The 15,875-nt window shown below is 39.7% G+C and overlaps 1 long non-coding RNA gene across 1 annotated transcript in view; it reads left to right on the top strand.

Moving 5' to 3' along the window:
- Window positions 1–6,745, top strand: part of LOC113621502 (uncharacterized) — a 265,397-nt gene extending 258,652 nt beyond the window's left edge. The window contains exon 5 of the long non-coding RNA XR_003433194.1: window positions 6,529–6,745. This is a non-coding gene — a long non-coding RNA (uncharacterized LOC113621502). The remainder of the gene's footprint in view (window positions 1–6,528) is intronic.
- The last annotated feature ends 9,130 nt before the right edge of the window (window positions 6,746–15,875 follow it).

Below are 15,875 nucleotides of genomic sequence, written 5' to 3'. Positions count from 1 at the left end.
TGAGTTACTGAGCCACAAAGAAGATCATCTGGGCCAGTTATGCTCATCTGTGTACTGACCTTACTCATGCCCTTTACTTATTGCCCTCTCTGTAAAGACATCAGGAGAGGTGTTTTTTGGTTTGTTTTTTTCCCCTGCTGTCCCTATTAGGAATAGTTGTGTTCTCTTTGGCTTATGGTTTGTTTTTATCTCATAGACTGTAACCAATGAGGCCTTCATCCTTCCACTGGTTTACAGAAGACCCAGAGGCGAATCCATGTCCCATCCATACCTTTGGGCTGTGTTTTTTAGTGATGCATGTTGTGTAGGTTTCAATCTAGACCTGTGTTTTTGTTTCTCTCATTGTTTACCTTTGTTTCATCTTGCTCACCAAATTATAAAATGGATTACCTAACCAAATATCAACGCATCTTTTTAAGTTGCCTATATTTGGAACACAGTTAAGGGATATATAAATTATTAAATAATGAAATACAGAAATTAGGGGGGAAAAGTCTAATTTCCTGTTCTCTCTCTTTTTTTTTTAACATCTTTATTGGAGTATAATTGCTTTACAATGTTCTGTTAGTTTCTGCTGTATAACAAAGTAAATCAGCTATACGTATGCATATATCCCCATATCCCCTCCCTCTTGCGTCTCCCTCCCACCCTCCCTATCCCACCCCTCTAGGTGGTCACAAAGCACCGAGCTGATCTCCCTGTGCTATGCGGCTGCTTCCCACTAGCTATCGATTTTACGTTTGGTAGTGTATATATATTCATGCCTCGCTCTCGCTTTGTCTCAGCTTACCCTTCCCACTCCCCGTGTCCTCAAGTCCATTCTCTATGTCTGCTTCTTTATTCCTGTCCTGTTCTCTCAGGCCACGAACTAGCTTTGTCATCAGTTACCTGCAGCAGTATTTGCCTTCTGATGGGAGCAAAAATGGACTCTACTGGCAGCTATCTCAACCCAGTGGTTGGTTCTTTCTCAACAGTTCTGTCCTCCTCAGCACACCCGCCCCGAGAGTCTGAGAGAGCTGGAGGGCCTCCCACCAGGGGCTTGTGGGAGGAGATTCAGAGAGGTCCTGGGGAGGGCTGACTTGGCCACTGGGTGTCAGTGTTGCTGCACTTGAGGGAGGCCTCTGGACCTTGTCTTTGGCAGCAAGAAATGCTTCCTGCTTTCCTCGATTAACTCAGGTGAACCGGGATGAAATAACATTCATTAGATCTTTTTTTTTCTGCTCCAGAGAGAAGGGATGAGAACTCTCTTTGATATACACTTTCCCAACTGCTGTGAATGTTAAGTTTAAGGCAATGGAGGGATCAGTAATTTTTAAAATTACTTTTCTTCACCAGAAAGCTGTCTTGATAGAATTGCCTACCCAGCACCACACCAACAGAGCCCAGTGAGACAGCCAAGCACCTTGGCCAAATCCTAGGCTTTGCAGCCTGAAGACCTTGGGTCTTCATCTGAGGTACTTTTTCCTCCACCCCTGTGTTCTAACCAGCTTTGTGACCACCAACAATTTTGAAACTTGCTGTGCCGCAGTTTCCTTGTCTCCAAAATGCAATTTATAATACCTGTTTCAGAGGAATGCTGTGAGAATTAAATTGGGTTGGACATGTACAGCAGAAGCTCACAATAGGTGCTCAATAAATGAAAGCTAATGTGGATAAAATGTAAGCTGGGGAGAGCTGTGTGGTAGCTCAAAATATATTTTGCATATTTTTTCCAGTGTCCTCAGAAAGCATGCAGAGGGTGTGTGTGTGTGTGTGTGTGTGTGTGTGTGTGTGTGTGTGTGAGAGAGAGAGAGAGAGAGAGAGAGAGAGAGAGAGAGAGAGAAAAAGAGAGAGAGACAGGACGGGAGGTGGGATGAGCTGCGTGTGTGTGAGAGAGGGGCTCTCAGGTGAACATGCACAGGAAGCACAGTGATCACAGTATATCACATGAGATAGTTGCTGAATTTGTATCCTATCCTTTTTTCCCCTGCCTGACAGTTCCTTCTAGTGGTAGTCAGCACTTTTGACATGCTCACTCGTGACAGAGAGCACGATGTAGAACAAGGAGCCTCTCCCCAGGGCCAGAGCTCAGCATCCCTGGCCTCTACCATCATCTGTACCAACTCTCTGACATCCTCAGATGAGACAGCTTAGTCAAAGGTACATGGCTTTGGAGTTGTGCTCCCATGGTATTTGGATTAGGGATTAAATAAGATAGTACCAGGGAAAGAACTGAGGACAAAGGAAACTGAAATCCCTAGTAATACTCTCCTGTCCGCTTACACCAATGCTGTGAGGACCACTCAATCTGATGCAGGAAGTTGCCTCCCCAGACCTGCGGGATCTCTTCAAACCATCTTGCTTCAGAGTTACGTAGAGGAGGAAAAACACAATTTCTATTCTGAACACATTAAGTTGGAGCTGTCTGTTCAGTAGGTGGAGATGGTTACTGGACAGTTACAAATATAGATATATAACTTTGGAAGAACTCTGGGTGAAGAATTGGAAGTCTCCTAAACTGGTCACATTGCACTTAAGCAAATAACTTTCTTCCCAGTCTTCTCTGTCTCACTGTCCTCCTTCAACTCCTTTTTAACACAGGCTGTTAGTCCTTATTTTCTTTCAAAAAGCCATAGGCTAGATGGAGATACTATTCTCTTTCCACTTGGCACATCCGTTCTTTCTGGGAACTGTTACATTACTGCCCAGGTATCACTGAGTATGGAATCCACCTGGAAGTATGGAATTCTGTTCCATAAGCCATGGCTTCCTGCCTCACCAAGTTTAGAGGTTTGAGACTGAGTATTCTCTAGGTTGACCTAGGATGTGATATTGTTGCAGAATCTAAGAGAAGGGCTGATAGATGATGCATAACAGTATTTTGTTTTTCAGAATTGGAAACGGGCCCAGAGAATCTAATTGATTCTTCCCATTACTATAGAGCTCAGAGTCACCATATCAGCCTGCCTCCTTGCTTATAAAGCAAGGGGTTATCATTCCAGATGGTAGTTCAAACACTTAAGAGACCAGGGAGTGAAGTCCAGCCCTTCTCACAAATCAGCTGTTCTAAAGCTGAAACTCTTCAATGCCTTTACACACATAGAACCCTTAATCACTGTGGGTCATTGTGACATAGACTTCAGTTTGTCATAGGACAAAAAATATTCTGGCTTTCAAATATAGAGATGAACTAATGAAACACAGTTTCCCTAAAGGTAAGATGGATTAAAGCTGTGCTGGGCATCCCGTGTTCTCACTGGCCAGTACTTCCCAGTGCTATTATGGAACATGAGTCTTTGGGATGCTTAGTTAGGAAAAAAAAAAAAAAAAAAACTTTGGAAAAGCTTAAAGTACATTCTCTCATTTCCTTAAAGGTCCATAATGAGAATTAGCATATTAAAGGTTCCAGTTAAAGAAATCTGCTCAAAGTTTGAAATTAGTCAACTCCATATATGCAACTTTACAGAAAACACCTATTAACATCCCATAGAAGAAATGTTTTATCTTTCTTTGAATTTCTGATATGAACAGTGTTCTGGGTACTTAATTTGTTTTCATCTTTAATCTTTGCAACCAGCTAGTGACAGAGACATTGCTGATAATCTTTTTATGATGAGGAAACTGGGACTCAGAAAGGTAAGGGAATTTGCCCAGGCTCACACAGTCAATATGCCCTGCTTTTCACTTTATGTTTTTTTAATAATTTTTCATACATGTGACCTTCCTATGTGTCTTCACTTATAATGTAATCAATGCCTAAAATTGGATTCTCGCCATTCCTGGCTGGGATATCTTCCTTATGTCTTAAGACCTAGGTCAGGAATCATCTCAGCTGTGCTAAGTGTTTCTCCCTCGTGCTCCTATAGTATTTTTTTTTTTACCTTGATCTTAATATTGTCCACTTTATTTTGAAAGTATCTATTTATGTGCCTCTTCTTCCCAGTAACTTGTAAGCTTCTTAAGAGCAGGTACTGTGTCTTCACTCTTCTTTGTATACCTACTCCCAAGCTCAGTGCTTACCTTAAAGTCATACACATTTATTAAGACTCCTGTAGTAGGGACTCAGTGTCTGTCTGTTGCACTGAATTGAACTGAGCTGAACCGAAGCCAGTTCTCTCTAACTTCAAAGCCCCAAACATTTCCCACTATACCTCACTGTCTCCCATTCCAACTGTAAAAGTTCTATTAAGCTTTGGCCCAAATAAGCAATGAACCTATTTTTGCTCCCATGGTATTTAGTAATGCTGTGGAGAATTATAGGGAGCAAATCTGGGAGGAGAATAGGCACCTTAAATGAAATTTATATTACATCACAGGTTGCATTAGCAATCTGTGTATAAATCCGTTAGTACAGGGCAGGGAACAAAGAAAGTTCCAAGCAAACATCAGCTATTATTTAAACTATTGCAATTTCAGAGAACAGGTTCAGTCATTATCAATAATACTTTTATTTCATTCATTGAGTTACAGATTAGATTTCAGCATTTTTGTTGATGAATATCTTGGCTGGGTAGATTAAACCTGAAAGTTAACATTCTGGTGCTCAGAGCAGATATATGTAAGTGAAAAGCCGCCACTAGTGGGAAATTCTGCACAGACAGGTAGGTTACAAACCCACACTGGACACTATAGCCTGCAGTAGGGATGTCATTAGGACTTGGACAGAAGAGCTGCACTTGGAAGTCAGGTTAAATCTCTCTCTTTTCCTGCCTTACCACCCATGACTAGCACCATCTACCCATCAGGAAAACAGGAGAATGAAGCTTAAGCTTTGCCCATTTATTTGGCAAGTTTGCAATCATAATTCTTTAACAATAGGTTTATGGGGTTTTAGTGGTTGTGTTTACTTCTATGTGTCACTTTCCCTTCTGTTGAAGGCTTTGAGGCACACTCTTCAATCCCTGCCTCCTCTCTCCCCATATCTGACACTAAGCCCTGAATGTTAGTAGTTAAATAGCCCCCGAGTTTATCTCCGGCTTATTCACAAACCCACACTCTCTGAAAAACTGAAATAGGCTCTTGACTTGTCTTCTTGGCCCTGGTCTGATTAAAATAAATCATGCCATTTCCATGCTTCAAGATCTCCCATGAACAATTAGAACTACTCCACTGAACAGGCTAAATTCTTTATCATCTATCCCAGTGACTCCTAGAGCCTCCTTCTCCCTGTTCAGGTGCCCAGGTACACTTTGGATTTCTTGACCATTCCCATCCTGTGCCTCCATACATTTCTGCTTTCAGGAATTCTCTTCTTCCCCATGTGTTTGGCATTTCCTAGTCGTCCCTGAAACATCCTCTCCTCTGTGAAACCTCTCTTTCTCCTCAAACAGGTGTGCATACAGATCCTCTGAGATTCCACTGCACTTGGCCAGCCCTCTGTCATGTTGACACAGAGTCCGCTCCTTTTCTTTAGCCAGAAGGAGCATTCTGGTCATGTGAGAAGGACCTTTCGTTGGAGGAGCAAAGGGGTCAAGGTGACTCCTTACCTTATGACACTCTCTCCTCCTCTGTGTCTGGAATGTAAAATTTAGGCTGGGTAGACCTTTTGTTAGGGAGTTTCCAAGACTTAGAGGGCTAGGAGGGACCAGGTACCATGAGAGACTGAAAATGGGGAAACTAATTCTAATTACTTGGGCTTGATCTGAGCTCTGTCTTAGAGTTCTCCCCTGAAATTTGCTTATTCCACATGGGATCTATTCCAGTTCCCTAGAGTAGGCAGGGATTCAGATGAAAACCACGGCAAGGAATAACCAGGGTGCATATGGTTGGCATCTTTTATGTTATATTTTCTCAGGAGCTTGAAGTGACTGAGCAGGCATTTGGGATCCTGGCTCCATCACAACCACACAGTGTAACACGCAGCACGTTGAATGGTATTTGTTTCTGTGTCTTTCTTCCCTGTTAGACTGTGAGCTTTTCATGTCCAAGGTCTGAAGCACATTTGCCCTTGTTCCAGTCCTGTGCTGGGCCTTGCAGCTATCTCAGCAAAACAGAGCAGGGCTGGCCTGGTGGCTAACAGTGTGGCCTTCACAGACAGTCAGCTTTGGTTCAAATCTCACTTGTACCACTTATGGGGTGTGACCTCAGGCAGGTTATATAAGCTTTCTATGCCTCAGTTTCTTCCTGCATCTAGTGAGGATAATGACAGTATCTTTCCTACATAGTTGTTGAGATGATCCGATGAGCTAATGTGTATGGAAAATTTGTGACTGCCACATAGCAGGCATTGATTAGATGCTAGTTAAACATAATTTTATTCCTCTAGGGCATGACATTTTATCATCATGTAGTAGACACTTAATAAATGTAAGCAAATAATAAAGCATTGGATGAAAGTTTTTCAAGGCCCTGTACAGATTGGCTTGAGGCAGGGTGATGTTCTCTAAAGAGCATGGGTTAGGAGTTGGGATGATGAGTTTGAACTATAGTTCTGCTACCTCCTGCTTTCATTAACATGGGCAAGTCATTAATCTGTCTCAGCCTCAATAATATTTAATCCCAGAGGTAGGTGTTATTTTCACCTTCTATTTTATTTGTGTCTCTGCACAGTGTCTGGTGCCCTGTTCTCCAGACAGAGAGCCACTTCCTTACGAACTGAAGCTTTGTGACGGGGAATGCTGAAGCAGGGAGCAGAAGTGAGGGCTGTGAGAAGTCTCAAATGACCAGGCCCCCCTAAGGACTCCTGAATTCTACCTTCTAAGTGGATATGTGTGATTGTGACTTATGTTTTTGACTTGGGCAATGGTTTTATTAAAATAGGAAAAAAGTCTTGTATTGCTTATTTGTCTCTACCATTTCAGGTATTTGGGACACCATTTAGCAAAATCATTGATTTCAATATATTCTGATAAGAGGCCTTTTGATTTAGTTAATACAGCTGACTTTTGAGAATTAAAAAAATTAATGTAGTTATTTTAATTTTGACCATATACACAATCCCAAGTAGAGGCTCTTTGGGATCTATTTTGATGAAGACATGAAACAGTTAAGATTAACTGGGGCCTGGTAGTGGGAGGTGGGCAGTGGTTGGGTGTTACAATTTATTGAGTGCTTATTTTATACTAGTCCTTTTCATTATCTGTCATGCTAATAACCACCCTGTTGAGCATTATTAGGCCCATTTTATAGATTAGGAAAATTGCACAAAATCAGAGACCTGAAGAGTAGAAGTTCCTGAATTTGAAAACTGATTCATGCTCTTTGGGCTATAACACCCTGCTTTCTGAAGTGGGAAGAGTGACTTCCAGACAGGCCCTGGCACATAGGACAGGTTCAGTCAACATTTCTGCGATGTTGGATGGATGCATGCATGGATGAATGGATGGATGGACTGATGGATGGATGGGTGGATGGACTGATGGGTGAATGGATGGATGGACTGATGGGTGGATACGCCCAAAATTAGCAGCAAGGCAAAATGTGTTAAAATCACTGGAAGTGTGAAAAGGTTTAGGTATTTTAGGGTGGCAGAAAGTGTTTCAGCCTCTACGTTAAGTGCCAAGTGACCAAGAGGAGGACGGTACCAAATTCAACAAGTGCTGAAGGAACCCACAGACATCTGTAAGAAAAGGAATAGGCGTTTTAGATGCCTCCCCTCCAGCCCCATTTGCTGAGTTGACAAGTTAATTACTCAGCTATCAGGAGGTAACTTGGTAGCAGTAACACGTGTAACTGTGTAATTATCAGGGGTTCCAGTAGTCGCTGTGTAATTATCAAGTAGTTTTCATGAAACGACATGTGTTTGCTTGTAAATATACAATTAAGCAGTGTTGCCACCATTAACTATAAAACAAAACCGCATCTGGCACTTAAGGTACCAGCTGTCGGTCCCCACAATTAAACTTTTCTTTAAATAGGATTAACTTTTCAAAAGGTGCCAAATAGTAAAAGCTCACAGAAGCACATCTGATACTACTGATCATTCTATTCCTTTTGCTTGAAATGACACATGCCTACTTTCTTATAACACCTTAAAATTGTTGATTTATTCTTTAAGGTCAAGCTCAATGCCAGTTCTTTTCCTTGTATTTTGCAGATTCCTTTAAACAAGATGTAAATTTTGCTTCCCTAAATTCTCTAAACATCTTTGTATCTCTCATGCCTTTTAATACATCCAACTTAGCTGGGAATTTTGGGCATATCCATCTATCAATCGTGCCACAAATATTTATCAGGACCCCAATTATGTAGCAGGCTCTGGGCTAGGCACTGAGAATACAGTTGTTGACAAAACAGATATGGCCTCTGCCACCAAAACTTTACAGTTTAGGAGGAAAGACATGTATACATAAATAATTGTCAGTGTGATAAATCTTGTAAAATAATAAGCAAAGTCTAGGGCTCTGGGTGTTAATTCTCACTTAGTCTAAATTGCTTGAAGGTGGTAGCCCCAAGTCCTATTTCCTAATGTATTCAATAATTACTTATTTAGCACATACTTTGTACTCTTTGATGTGCTGTGTGCCAGGGATTTTATAATAAACTTTTTATATTTTATATATTTATATATATTTATATTTATATATTTTAAATTTTATAATAAAGATAGGCATTATCCCTGCTTACATTTAAACTCCCAAATTATCTACCTCAGCACCTGGAGCATATCAAGTACTCAGTGTATATTTTTTCTTGCCAATGACATTCGCTAACCACCTTAGTATAAAATTATTAGCATCCTTATCTTTATGTTGTCCAGGAGAACCTAGTGACATATATTTTGAGTGTTTTCATAGAGTACAGATATTATTACTGGTCATATAAGATATTGCCCCAGAAGTGAAAACTTAGATTTATAATTTGCTACTATATTTTCTTAAAGTTCACATACTTATTATAAAAGTCTTTGACAAAAACTTGCAAATATATAAAATAATCACACAAATGCTCCCATTCAGAGGGACCTGAATTTTCTCCCTGATATTTTTAACTCATAATTTTTTTCAAAGGTGAAAATTTTGTGTTCTGCTTTTTTTCCACTTAGCATTACAGCATGAACATTTCTCTGTATTATTAAGAATATCATCTGAATCTTTGCCTGAATAGCATTAATTTATTCAACCTATATTTATTTAATGATTACTTCTTTTTTCAGCACTGTTCTGGGTACTGGAAATATACTTAAAATGAAAACTGAGAAGGACCCATAAGGAGTTCAGATTCTGAAAGATAGATTATAAATAAAGAAGTAACTACATACTATGGATGGTGATCTGAGGTAAAAGAAGGGTAAGAGGATAGAGAGATGGGGGAGATGCTATTTTCCATGGAGTGCTCAGGGAGAGTGTCACTGATCAGGGAATATTTGAGGAAGACCTGGAGGAAATGGAGTTCACATGCAGGAATCTGGAGCAACAGAAGAAAAGCAGGTGCAAAGGCTCTGAGGTGGGAGTGTGCTTGACTTGTTCAAATAATGGCAAGGAGGGCAGTATAACTGAAGGAGAGTCAGCAAAGGGGAAGAGCAGTAGTGAAATCAGAGCAGTAAAGAGTGACAGGGATATATGGATCACCTAGGGCCTTGCAGGCCACTGAAGGTCTTTGGGTCAAATAGGGAGCTAAAATGCCACCATTTTAAAAGATCACCCTGGTTGTCATGTTGGGAATAGATCGTAGGAAAGAAGACTGGAATACGAAGCCCAGTGAGAAAACTTTTAGCAGTGATGCAGAACTATGTTTCTGGTCTTTGAATTAGAAATAACTTTTAAAAATCAATACAGATTTTTATAGAGTAAAAAAAATAAAATGGTATAACGAACCCTGACACTCAGCTTCAACATGAAAACCACATGACTGATTTTGGTTTATCTATACACATTCTTATTACCAACCCCCATGCTTTGTTGGATTAAAAAAAAATTCCAGAATACACTGTTATCTGTAAATAAGGGAACACTTTCTAAACTAAGGAAAAAAAAAAAAAGCAGTGAAGAAATGTGGAAGGAAAATCTTATTTCTGTAGACTAGAATTAAAGGCTCTGGACATAAAATAACATACTTGGGAAAGTATTTACATTAAATATACAAAGTTTAAATACACAAAGTTTACATTGTCATATGTAAAAAATTCATAGAAATTGATAAGAAAATTTACTAATACAATGGCATATATTTGGGTGAAGTAAATAAAAACCTTTTAAAAAATGGGTAAGAAGATGACACCAAAAACTTTAATCATACAAGAAATCAAATACAAATAAGCTAAAACCATAACATGCTACCCCCTACCCTGAGACTATAACATACTTCTCTTTAGCAAAACTAAGGGTGTAGGGTCGGGTGCAGGAAAAGTGCATTGAAGCACTACTAAAGGGCAAGCAAATTCCAAGGGCTTTGGAATTATATTCCCTTTGACCCAGTAATACCAATCCCTTTGATATCCATTCCAGTATTATTTAGAATGCAGAAGAATTAGAACCAACTTTGGTACCCAACTGTGGGCTAGAATCTTCATTATTGCATTCAATTAAAAATTTCTTTGAGTCATTTAGGCTTATAGTTGAATCACATACATGAACAGTAATTATATTCTGTCTAACGTTTTAATTCTTTCCTCTATACTAGGTCTCTCTTCCCAGTCAGTCCCATCCCATTCATAGGATGGTACGTTCCCTGGAGCAAGTTGGCTAATGTTTGTCTAGGTCTGTGAAATCCCTATTTGGAAATTGATCTATGGTTGTAATTTCTCTGCTTGTTTCCAAAAAATATTACCTAGGAAGCAGGTAATTTCTTGTGGGAATCAGACAGTCAGTAGGTGACGGGCCTCCTCCTGTGAATAGTGTGTGTATATTTCTTAGTTTTGAGCCTTGAGACCTAGCATTCCAGTGTTCACAATTTCACATGAATGAAACAGCCATCCATCTGGCCAGGTAAGCCACAAATCTTGATATTTCCCAGGGCTCCCCTCCTCCATCCAATCCATCAGCAATTCCTAGTGGTTTTACCTCCTAAAATTTTTCCAATATGCTTGCTTCTCTTTACCACTACCCAATTCCACTCCATCATCATTTCTTTTCTAGATAACCTTCTAACTGGGTCTACCTGCCTGCACACAGGTATCTCTTCAATCCATTCTCCATCCTCTAGCTGGAGGAAGCCTTTAAATGCAAATGCAAATATGCTGCTCCCCTGCTCAGAAGCATTCAGTGTCCTCCCATTGCTCTTGGATGGAAGTCAGGGCCTTAACCCAACTTATGACCAGCCTTCACCTGCCTCTCCAGCCCATCCCATGCCAATCTACAGTCTTGGCTGGCTCTAACCATTCTGCATTTCTTTCAGGCCCTCATCCTGGCAAAGATTTATTCCACTGTAGGAGCTTTGCATATACTGAAATACTTGGCCCTCATCTAGAGTAAAGGACAATACTAGTGCTTCCCACTATCCCCTAGGAGCCATTTTCATCAATTCTGTGTACCTTACCCTTCTGTGCAGCACCTTCAGCTCCTTTGTTGATGGTTGCCCTCTGGTTACTGGAGTGGCATTGCTAGCCGGAAGTTCCTGGGTGTTTAAACTCCCCTCGCACAAGGACCTTTAACCAATGGTTCTAAGCGACAGTTTGAAAAGCCAGCAAAATTGCATAGATCGGGGCAATTCTGAGGCAAGGCTTACAATCCAGAGGTCTCCCCGCAGGGTCTGGCTGAAGCTATTCTCTGCACAGCTGTGCCTGAGATCACACTGTTACCTGGCTTCCCATCTCTCTGTGATAAACCTCTAGTGCAGGAACCAGTGTCTCAGGGCTGCCTTTATGGAACCCCATCTAAGACACCTAGAGAAGCATGTACTCACTCTTTAGATCTCAGGACAAATGTTACTTCTGAGAAATTTCTATCTAAAGTTCTTTTTCCACTCGAGCTGATGAGCATGTCTCCTTCATCCCAATAAAAATTTGATATGTGTTGTGAGAATCTTTGACCATAAGCCACATAAGGCAAGGACCATGGTGTTCGATTTATCATTGTGTCCCCAGTGCTTGGCATAGTAGCTCAAGAACAATAAATAAAGATTTATTAAATGAATGAACACAAGTTGACAAGCTATAAGTGTGATGAACATGAGTACAATGACAGATGAAAAATTGCATTATTCAAACCCTTTTTACTGAGAAGCTGCTATATACCAACCAAGGTAGGAACTGTAAGTTTTCATAAGGCACTCAATAAGTATTTGTGAAGTGAAAGAATGAATACATGATATATGAATGAATTGTACAAAGAAAATTACAATCCAGTTGGAGAAAATAAAAACATCGGAATGGGAAAAATATTTTTGAAAGTCAGGATTTGTTGACATATCCCAGAGGTTGTCTAGTTGGCCTCAAAGTTGCCTTAACAAAGAGAAGGGTTTATTCTTTTTGAATTTCAGCCAGATGGGCTATTTCCAATGTTATGTGACTATACTCGGCTGAAACTAAGGTAGCTGCAAGAAGCTAAGGCTCATTATAACCCAGCTATTTTCTGTGCCTTTACCTTTACTTCTGAGATTTTACTTGGCACAATCTCCATTAGAGAGATTAGAACTGAAAACAGTTGAAGTTTCATGATTTTATAGCCTGTTTATTTTTAAACAGTGTGGGGGAGGTCCTCAGTTTGGCAAACGTAAAGTTGTAAGATCCCATAACCCATATTTTAGGGTATTCTGATTGCTGAGAGTTCATAAACTAAAATCAGCATCTTAAGGTGGAAGATATTGATCTCAAGTAGAGACTAGCTTTTTTTTTTTTTTTTTTTTTGCCATACGCAGGCCTCTCACTGTTGCGGCCTCTTCCGTTGCGGAGCACAGGCTCCGGATGCACAGGCTCAGCGGCCATGGCTTACGGGCCCAGCCGCTCCACGGCATGTGGGATCTTCCCAGACCAGGGCACGAACCCGTGACCCCTGCATTAGGCAGTCGGACTCTCAACCACTGCGCCACCAGGAAAGCCCAGAGACTAGCTTTGAATTTAGAGGTTCTTACTCCAATTTCTGCCTCTTCCCCCAAAGTTACAAGAATGAGCTCTTGCCTTATAACAACATCAGTATTACAGAGTGAACTTTCCTTCTAACAACCCCTATTCTAGGCAATTTGGGTTGGTTTTTAGATGAAGGAATTAACACATTTTCTGTACTAAGATCAAATTGCACAACTGAAGGTGCTTGAGGATAAATTCCAAGCCAACTCTTGTTGAAAGACTCATTCTAGAATATCATATATTATGCTAAGGAAAGGGGGCATTTGGCCAGCTGAATCATTAGCAATTGCTTTGATGTACGCTGTATTTTGAATTTTTTGATCTGACTCAGATTATGTTTCACAATGTGTATTTCGATCATAACATCAGCAAAAATTATTGGACATATACTAAATGTACCACATCAATGTGTTAGCCTAGGCATAAAAATGGAAAAAAACATCAAAAAATTTTGTAAACCACACACATGAATCAAGTCCACCGTGCTCCAGTTTTTAGCCATCCCCTCACTAACTCAGCTGACTTCAACCAAAGGAGGCTCAACAGCATTTGATATTTATTTTAGAATCATTTTAGGTTTCTGAGACATGCTGGACTGTGATGGCTAAGTGCCACTGAACTATGTGTGTTCAGATCCTACCTCTCCACTATGTACTGAGTTCAGAGGCAAATTGCTTAATCCTTAATTTCTGTGGGAAAATCATTTACCTTTTGTGGTCTCAAGTTTCTTCATCTGAAAGCTGATGATAATAAGTTACCACCTCAAAGCCTTTTTTGGTAAAGATTAAGTAAAGTTAATATATGTAAAGTGCTTAGAATAGTGCCTGCAATAATAAGCACTATATTCAAAAAAAAACTTTGAAATTAAAAAAAAAACATGTATTTGCTCACTTTTTCACTGACATTTGTATGACCATAGAGAAATTCCCAATGTCCTCAAGTTCTACTTTATTTTTATCTCTAATGTGGACCTACTGGCAAAGTCTCCCCACAGTGTTTTATAAAGATTAAATGAGATAATCTAGCAGAATATTGCCTTGCCAACCACAGAGCATGTGGCCTTGTATATATCAAGCATTTAAAAATATTTATTGTATGAATGATTGAGGGAGGTGAGTGAAAGAACAAATTAATTTCTATGCCACCCCATGTCATATTCATTGATTCATTTCAAAAAAGTTACTGAGGATCTTCTAGGTGCCAGGTATTTTATTAGATCCTAGGGGATGCTGGGATGAACAAGACAGTCTCTCATGGAAATTTAGAATCTGATGTGAGAGACAGATATTAATCAAATAAGCAAGCAATTCATTATAATTGTGACATGTGCTAAAAACCCTATAAAAGCAGATGTGTGATTATCACATTTATTCAGCACATTTCTCTCACTTTACAGATAAGGAAAGATAGGGCCAGACAGTTGGAACTGAATCAAGGTCAGAGTGTTAAATTTTTTATATTAAGACTTCTTTTTAGAGAAGTATAAGTTTTACAGCAAAATTAAGGGAGAGGTACAGAGACTTTTCTTAAACTCCCTGCCCTCACATATGCATAGCCTCCCCCTTTATCAACATTGCCCACCAGAATGGTGCATTACTATTGTTACAGTTATGCTTACACATTGACACATCATAATCACCCAAAGTCTACAGTTTACATTGAACTTCACTCTTGATGTTGTACATTCTATGGGTTTGGAAAGATGCAGAAGGACATCCATCATTATGGTATCATGCAGAGTGTGATACCCTAAAGATTCTCTGTGCTCCACCTATTCATCTCTCCCCCACCCCCAACTGCTGCAACCACTGATCTTTTTACTGTCTCTATAGTTTTGCCTTTTCCAGAATGTCATATAGTTGGAATCATACAGTATGTAGCCTTTTCAGATTGGCTTCTTTCACTTAGTAATGTGCTTTTAAGTTTCCTCCATGTCTTGCCTTTTCCAGAATGTCATATAGTTGGAATCATACAGTATGTAGCCTTTTCAGATTGGCTTCTTTCACTTAGTAATGTGCTTTTAAGTTTCCTCCATGTCTTTTCATGGCTTGATAGCTCATTTCCTTTTAGCACTGAATAATATTCCATCGTTTGATGTACCACGGTTTAGTTATCTATTCACCGACTAAAGGACATCTGGGTGAGCGTTAATTTTTTACTTTGAACTCCATGTTGGATGAAATTGACAAATGGCTACTTATTATGCCTTACAAGGTAGTTAAATTCTGCTTTTCAGATCAAAGTGTGCGGCTTAGTAACAAGTAAAAGGATGGGGAAGAAACACCTCAAATAAATACAATCATGGTTTCTAAGAGTTGACTACCTTCCACATACCAAGCACTTTATATCCATCGTTTGATTCAGTCCTCACAACCTGTGAATAAGTATTATTGCAAACTAAGGCTCAAAGGGACTCTGGGCAAGATTGCTTCAAGATCACACGGCCAGAAATCGCAGCAAGCATTGTCTACTTGATAATGAAATTCATGCTCTTCTACCATAGAAAACTATTTCTATTTGGGAATAATTTGGGCTCAAATCTTAGCCTCAGAGTGTGCAATCTTATAGCTCTTTAGGCTTCAGAGTCAGTTCCTGAATTTCTGGCCGATGAAGACTGTGAATACGTAAACATATATCTTATTGCTTTCTCCCCTTGGGTACATTACTTACTTTTTCCCTCATGTGAAACTCATACTTGACATGGTGGGATAAAGAGAAAAAGAAAAAAAAGAAAAAGAGAATTAGGATATCAGAGAGCATCATAGAGAAATTGGGATGTGACTACAGGATGTTTTTGGTGTCCTGAAATTCCTGAATTTTTCCAGGTACCTCTGAATTAGTAGATAGTGGGACTATACTTGATGGAAATTCCCAACACAGTCATTATTAATCAGCAATATTCTTTTGAAAAGACCATTTTCTTCTACTTTTCAGAGATCCTGTTTCCAGAGGG

The sequence above is a fragment of the Aethalodelphis obliquidens genome, unplaced genomic scaffold (genome assembly GCF_003676395.1).
Source record: "Aethalodelphis obliquidens isolate GAN/ISIS:26980383/991018 unplaced genomic scaffold, ASM367639v1 scaffold9, whole genome shotgun sequence".
NCBI lineage: Eukaryota > Metazoa > Chordata > Mammalia > Artiodactyla > Delphinidae > Aethalodelphis > Aethalodelphis obliquidens.
The sequence above is the reverse complement of the archived record's forward strand: the minus strand, read 5'-3'. Positions and strand labels throughout refer to the sequence as shown.